This window comes from Acanthisitta chloris, unplaced genomic scaffold, assembly GCF_000695815.1.
Source record: "Acanthisitta chloris isolate BGI_N310 unplaced genomic scaffold, ASM69581v1 scaffold7405, whole genome shotgun sequence".
NCBI classification, from domain to species: Eukaryota; Metazoa; Chordata; class Aves; order Passeriformes; family Acanthisittidae; genus Acanthisitta; species Acanthisitta chloris.
The window spans coordinates 8,046-16,090 of NW_008674231.1; positions in this window are offsets into that span (position 1 = coordinate 8,046).

The window sequence follows — 8,045 nt, forward strand, 5'->3', positions numbered from 1 at the left end:
ACATAGAAGAGCTGCCTCCTTTTTGATGTATTCTCTGACTTCAGTGGCAATTAGGTTGCAACTGTCCAGGCTAAAGTTGTTCTTCCTCAAATACTTCCACTGAGTAGAGTTTGCACAGAGCAGCCATGGAGATGTCTGTGGGTATTTCTGATGAAAGATGTTATATCCATGGAAACTCCTACTTTGAGAAGACAAAACAGACATCAACTACTAATTAAGTAGGGTTCCCTGATGTTGTGTCATCATAGTAACACAAAACAACTGGAACAACCTGCTGTATCTCATAAAATAACAAGCTCACTTTGCAGCAGCAACATCCAGTGTAATTCCACTTTTTTTTTGTGTGTGGAATTACTGAGGATGCACTGAAATAAAAGTAACAGACGTGAACTGGGCATTGTGGTTTTAGTGTCTGTGGAAAAACTAGCTTTGAACAGATTGGCTACAGCCAAAAGAGATCATTGTCTATTAAGGAGCAATGTTGTGTTTATTTTTACTCCAGAAAACTTGGGAAGGGCTTAATATAAATGAGGTCCATTCTATTCTTCACTGCCCCCTGTAAGGTGCAATCATTTGGCCAGTACAGATGGATGTTGATCGTTACCTTTTGGAGTTGTTACCATTTTTTGCTCACAGCATGCAGGGCACCTTGGGAAATGCTGAGGTGGAAAGGGTGATGTAAGGTACACTAGGGAGAAGGGAAGATCCTATAATAAAGAAAACATCTTCATATTACAGTATATGTGTTTGAGGTTCAGTTGTGCCATTCCTTCCCAGGAAATCTTTGATTCTATCCCATTATTGTAAGTAAGGAGACTAGGATATAACACTTCATATTGTTTTCTGAATTTTATTGGACACTTAACCAGTAATCTTAGGAGCTGATCCCTGGTCATTTCCCAGTGTCCTTTATATACCTCTATTCAAAGAATGAGGATATTCAGGGGAAAATACACAAATCTGGTATTTTTCTGCTAGAGGTCTGCAGTGTTTAATCATATTAGGAAATCCATTAAAACTCTTGGCCATTTTAGTAGATGTATAGACAACAGCTGCTGTCCCCCACACTTCTCTGATCTATGTGAGAAAATGTAAGTTTATTTAGTAGCAAGTAATGGTTATTATGCTGATGTTTTTTCTATTGGGAGTTATGTTCTGTTTCTACTAAATTTTTCCTGAGTGTGCAGAATTAGAAACTAGTTTTTCTGCTTGTATTCATTTTCTATGGTTATATTTAATAGGATGTGTGAATTTTAATAAAAATAAAATCATAGGATTGCTCAATAAATTAGTGCTCTTTTAAATTTTTTCTGTTACTTATTTTCGTACACGAAGAACAGTTGTGGCTTCAAAGTATATCCATAAATCAGGTTAAACATTCCTGTGTTTGTCATTCTAGAGAACAAAGCATAAGCACTAGTTTGTATGTAATGAACAAATCTGCATGTGGGTTAGGAGGGAACAGTTTTCAGTACAAAAAAAACCCCTTTTAATGGAAAAAAAAAGAGGTGTTGGTATATTGAGTTACTGAAGATATACTTTACAGATGTTTTCAACTCTGATTATAGTATTAAATTCATATAAAAATATTTTTTTTCATTCCTCTGAATGTCAGCCTACAGAGCTCTACACTTTGGAAACAACACAGATACAATATTAGAGAAGCATAGAAGAACTACATGAATAAGCATGTATTAGTTAGAGAGAATCAAGTGATGTCCAGAACATGTCCCAAGAATAGCAGGTAAGTTAGATTCCCTCATCTCCATGGCTTTTGAGGGCCACATTAGATCAGCCCAGGCTCAGCCTGATGCATACCTGAGTATATGTAGCAGACCAAAGTTGGAGAGCAGAGCACTGTAGCTTTCTCAGCCACAATTGTAAGTTTAAGTGTCCAATGGCATGTATCTGGCATGGCACTGAACACAGAAAAACAGAAGGCTCTGGCAGCATTATTTTAAAGCAGTGCCTCAAAAATCTTTCCTCTTTTGCTCTGCCAGTTATGCTATAAAAGAAGTATCTACCATGTTGGAAAGGATGCTGTCCAGTTGTCCCAGCTCAGCTCCCCGGGATGGTGTAGTGAAGGAAAGCTGCACACCCTTTTTGGCACAATGCAGCACAGTTTCAGAAATTCCTTTCTTTTCTGGTCCTTTTTGGGATAGTGATTCAGGTTGTTCACAAATATCTTTTTAGCCACATGCTTAAGACAGAAGTTATTTGTCTGTTTGGCTACTTGCACTGACAGATCTCCCCTTAAACCAAAAACATGAAGGGCAGTCTTCTACTAACTGAAACTCTTTTTGAGTTTTATTTTACCTGGTTTTGTCTGCCTTGCTTGTGTCCTTCTGGACACTGCTATACAGAAGGAAAGGGGAGGGCTGATGGCTTATAATTAGAACTGCAGTACAAAGCATCAGGCAAAGCTGGATGCTTCTGGTCCTCATCCAGAAGATGAGGATCCACACACACCTGGGAAGTGCAGAAAGTAGAGTTAGAAATCAGCATTTGTCTACAAATATCAGGAAGATGCTGCATACAGGAACTGCTATCAGAGGAGCAATCTAATACTGAAGTAAAGCTCATAAGACCAGGTGCACCAGCACTGAAAAACAATATCAGAATGAAAAGCTGCAGGTTATCTAAGCTTTCCTGTCCCGTTTTGTACATGCTTGTTTTGGTTTATCTTCACAGAAGAAAATTACATTTCAATAGCAATAGCAGCAGCTGCTGTTGCAGTCTCTGTAACTTTTCCTTTTGCCCCTCACATAGAACAACCACTGCCCTCTAAAGAGCAACTGGAAAGAAAGCACATAATTAATGCTTAATACTTTGAGTTGCTCACGCTTTCGCTTCCCCCTTCACTGTCTGTGCCTTAGATAAAGAGAACAAAAGATTTTTAATGGTAGTCAATAGTAAGCAGACTTCAGTACCAGAACTGACAGATTATAATCAACTATGGAATTACATATTGTGACAGAGCTGTGTTAACAGATTTAATTCTCAAAGTCTGTGTGCTGCATCAAAACAAATCCGTTAGCTCTAAAGGACAATTTTATTCCCTTTCCCTATTGAAGGGAATTTTGGTCTGTGGACTTCAGTAATATTCTGACTGTATCTGACCATCACCAAACAGTTACAGTACTGTTACAGCCAGGAAACCTAGGCATGTAAGGTAGGCAAGGCTTGCAGGGAAAAGTGATATCTTTTATCAACAGACCAGATACAGCCAAAATAGCTGAGTGCCACAACGGAATCTAGAAAAGTCTGAGTGCTGATCTGAGGGAATTTCAACTGAGAGATGTGCCTTAACCTTTAAGAAAAACTGAGTACTCACCAACAGGCTTTGGAGTAATGCCTCCTACACTGTTAACCTACAGAGAACTTCATCATGGAGTTTTGCACTGACATTCTCTTCATGACAGAGAGAAAAAGCCTAGGTAGGTGTCCCACATCCCAAGAGCATGTCAAACCCACTGAAGTATTCTATCTTCTACCTTGTGTTGACTTGGCAGTTGTGATTGAGAGCATTCACTGAGTCATCCAATGAACAGCTGTGCTGGTTTTGGCTGCAGTAGAGTTATTTTCTTCACTGTGGCTAGTATGGGGCTGTGTTTTGGATTTGTGCTGAACACAGTGTTGATAATACAGAGATATTTTTGTTGTTGCTGAGCAGAACTTACACAGAGCCAAGGCCTTTGCTGTTTTTTGTACTGCCATGCTGACAAAGAATTTGGGGATGCATGGGAGGCTGGGAGGAGACACAGCTGGGACAGGTGACCCAAACTGACCAAAGGGATAGTCCATACCATATGATATCATGCTCAGCATATAAAGTGGGAGGAAGAAGGAGGAAGGGGAGGAAATTTGGTGTGATGCTGTTCATCTTCCCAAGTCACCATTTCATGTGATGGGGCCCTGCTCACCTGCCTGACTGTGGCAAGTAGTAAATAAATTCATTGTTTTGCTTTGCTTGTGTGTGTGGCTTTTGCTTTCACTATTAAACTCTCTTTATCTCAACCCATGAGTTTTCTAGCTTTTACCCTCCCAATTCTCTTCCCAATCCCACTGGCGGGGGACTGAGCAAGCAGCTGTGTGGGGCTTGGTTGCTGCCTGGGGTTAAATCATGACAACACCGTAGATTAAATGCTAGATTCTGGGTCCCCAAAAGGTGAGAGCATCTGAGCTCTATCAAAATTAAGACATTTCTCAGCCTGCCCAGAGATAGGCACTGAAGCATCCAGGAGACATATCCAGAAAACCTTATGCTTATAATCTTGTGCCTACTATGGCAACTTTTCAGCAACATGGAAAGGAGTTATCATATATCCTCCTGATCTTGAACTTTAACCATAGTGCAGTTTGCTGGTTTTAAAAATCTCTGCAAAATACTGAAACAAATAGTTAGAAAACAGCATTGTTCAAAGATTAATTTGCTGCTGAGATTGTTTCTGCAAACTATATCTTCTGTTGAGTACTTTAATGTTTTAGTGAGTCATATTGCAATTACATGTTTCCCCTTAGTTAGATGACAGTAATTAGCTATGCTACAGGAAATTGCCTAAATGGAAAATTTTATGTAAGCTTCCTACAAATTTATAGAATATATCATGGAAATGGTATTCCTATGCAGCTGAAAGATATGTCTTCTCCCTCACCCCAATTTTGCACTGTTTTAAATCTATTGACTTCAGGAGAGTTATACATGATTTACCCAAAAATGGCTTTTATCTCCAAATGAGAACAGAATCAGGTTTCTGATTCTGTATGAGAATTGGTAATGAGGCAACATGTTGCTTTTTTCCACTCTTTTAAAAAAATATTAACACAGTAATTTTTGACTCATTGGAGCGAAAGAATAAGCAAACATAGAGCCTGATCTACTGTCTCTAGCTGAGATCTCATCTGATTAGTCCATGGAGTCCATGGAATCTTGTGCATTTACTTGTCCTAGACAGTTTTCCTACATCTATATTTTTATTTGTATACACAAATGTACAAAGATACACATTTTAAAACACATCCTTGAAAGGATGAGAAAAACCACACACACAGTTCAGTAGTGATAGAGCTGAACAATTTATTCTCATTTGGAGCACACAAACATTTAAAAAAAAATCTCTAATAATACAACTTGTTATTTCATTTTTTGACTAAGGTCTAATCACACAATTTGTGAACTCTGTGTAAACTCTGTGTCTTTGTTATACTGTTTTAATGCAACAGAAAAGCAATATTAATGGCTCAGATTTAATTATATTTTAGTCAGGAAGCAACTGATGGATTTATTTCTAAATCCTGAAAGCATTGAAACTGTGGAAAAACAAAAAAGGGTTGCAAGTTTGGTGAGTGAATGTTACATCTTACTTGTTTTAAAAAAGGAAATGGTTGAATTTCTGCTTTTTGAAAAAGAAACCCATCAAGTATGGTGATCATTGCATACAGAGGACAAATACTGTCACCACCAGTACAGCTCGTGGATGCAGAAAGGTTAAAACATTCAGTCTAACTTCTAATTAAAGCTTCTGCAAAGGGAGTTAAAAAGGGAGAGATGGCTACAGGAAGCACAGGGTAATGACTTGAGCATCAGGTCAAAACCAAAAGAAGTCATATCCTTTATGCATGCATAATGCTGTGGGCTCTGGGGAGGTCAGTGCAGAGAAAACTAAAATACACTGCTATGGGCTCTGTTTACCTTTTAGCTACGCTACTTCTTTCTTGTTCCTAATGCCTATCCATGCTACATAATGCTCCGTGCTATCCATGCTACATCCATGCAAGAGAGGAATTCCCTTGATTTTCTTTCCAACCATTTTTTAGAATGCACCTCATTGAAAACTCATTGAATGAAAACTCATCTGAGCATTGGCTTGGCTCTGCCTCTCCGGCTAATCTGGCCCCACACTTGTATGCATTTAGTATATACATTTTAAAGCTATTGCTTATTTTATCTTAGGTCAAAATTCTTACATTCTGTTTAAAAGAATGTTAGAATTAGAAGAACACAGACTTATGTTAGTAGCAATCACATTTCAGAAACAGAAACTTTTCAGCATCTGAATGGTAAAAATGTCCCAAATGGTCAGAATAGTGAGGTTCCACTGTACGTGGCAATTTTAAGACACTGGGATTTAATTTTAATTAAAACTAAGTGTTGTTGCTCTTATTTTAGTAAAGACCTTCTAATGCTGATAATCTTCTAATGCAAAATCTAAATTGGATTCTACTGGAGTAGAAGATATTTTCTGTATGATGTATCTGTCAACAAAGCAGTCTTTATAGCTTACTGCTTTCTGAGGAAGAAATGACAACATGAAAATAATATAATCAATAAAGTTACCATTTTTATGATCCACAGCTGTGTTTTGAGCCTCTTTTTGGTGTATCTAACTTTACTAATAGCATTCCTTCTGCAATGCTTGTTATCTAAATGTTTTTCTGTGTGCAGTACAAGGCCACAGGTTTTGATAAAGCTAACTCAATTGTGAGAGCACAATTTCTATTTAGTTTTTAGCACAGTGTCTTTCTGCAGGTTACCATACAATTCATTAAAGTGTTCATGTTTCTTGTTCTGGAATAATTGGAGTTGTTCAGTGAGAGAGAGCTCTAAATTCTGCCTATAATGAGGCATGAGAAGTAGCCAGAGAGTATTTTTAAGTACGTGTAGCAGATCCTAACTGCAAGGAGATATGCAGCCTACCTAGTATTTTGATAATTTCTTACTGATCCCATAAATACATATATTTAAAGAGACTATATGTGCTGCTTAAAATTATTTTTCTGGGATACTTTTGTTTACATACAATGTTATGTGTGGCTCTACCTTTATTTTAAATCATTTTGAGAGACTAACAATATTAAACTTTGTGCATTTAAAAGCAGGAAATCTGAAAGGTGAAAACTAACATTTTTTAAATTATGAAATTGACTGTTGAGTCCTCATGAAAGGACACATAGAGCTCTAAATTTCTGGTTTACTGGCAGCAAAGCATCAATCTGTTTTTCTGTTGTACAGCCCAAGTATGATATTGCAGCTTGGCAAGAGATTAAATGATTTATGACTAGAAAATGATGCAATGAAAGCAGACCTATCAACATAACCTCACTGCTGAAAACAATAGTGATAATGATCAGTGAATTGCAGCAGAAACTGTGAGTATACTGAAAAAATAGAGTGCTTTTTTCTCTTGGGAGAATAAGTTTCTTAAAACAACAGTGACTATGCCAACAGGGAACAGCAGGTGTAAAATTGTCTTGTTTAGATCTTAGCTAGGCCTAAGTGTTAGCCATCTCATATCGTGTAATGTTGTAATAATGGGAGTGAGAGATTATATGGGAGAAGGAAAGAAACCTTTATGTGAGGGGTTTTTTTGGTAGTTAAGTGGCATCTGCTTAAATAAATCATGATTTTGGAATACTATAATTAACACCAATGGAAAGATACTGATGTGCCAAATTAAGCAGGGTGCCAGTGAATATAACTATATGACACTTTCAAAGTTTAGATCCAAACTTTGTTCGCTGTAATTTTGCCAGACTTTTAATGCTGTGTGGAAAATTTTCCTGCTGGTGGCCTGATTCTCTTTTGCTGCTCCACTCCCTCTTCTTTAAAGTTTCAGCTGTTTCCGAGAATGACACAAAAGGAAAAATTGTTAAGCCAAAAAGAATTCTGGCAAACTTTTTCTCTGACCAGTCTTGCACCAGTGTGGAGCAGGGCTTGGCATTAGACAGGGAGCAGTATTTGTGGCCAGAAGCCTTACACAATGCAGTGCCAATCCAGCCTGATCATATTTCCAAAATACCTCAGTTTGTACATTGTTTGGTATGAACTGTCTCTTGCATCTTTCTTTTCCTGTGTTCAGTTCTAATTCCTCTCTAACCACTTTCATATCACGTTCTGAATGTAAGAAGCTAAGTTTATGTAATTTTTTTTTCCAGTTTGGTTGTGTCTTCATATAATGAAGCCTCCATTTCTTTCTTTTGTTTATACTCTTACTTACTCATTTGCTCATTCATTTTCCCCCTGCAAAGATAGCTCCATCTAAAAA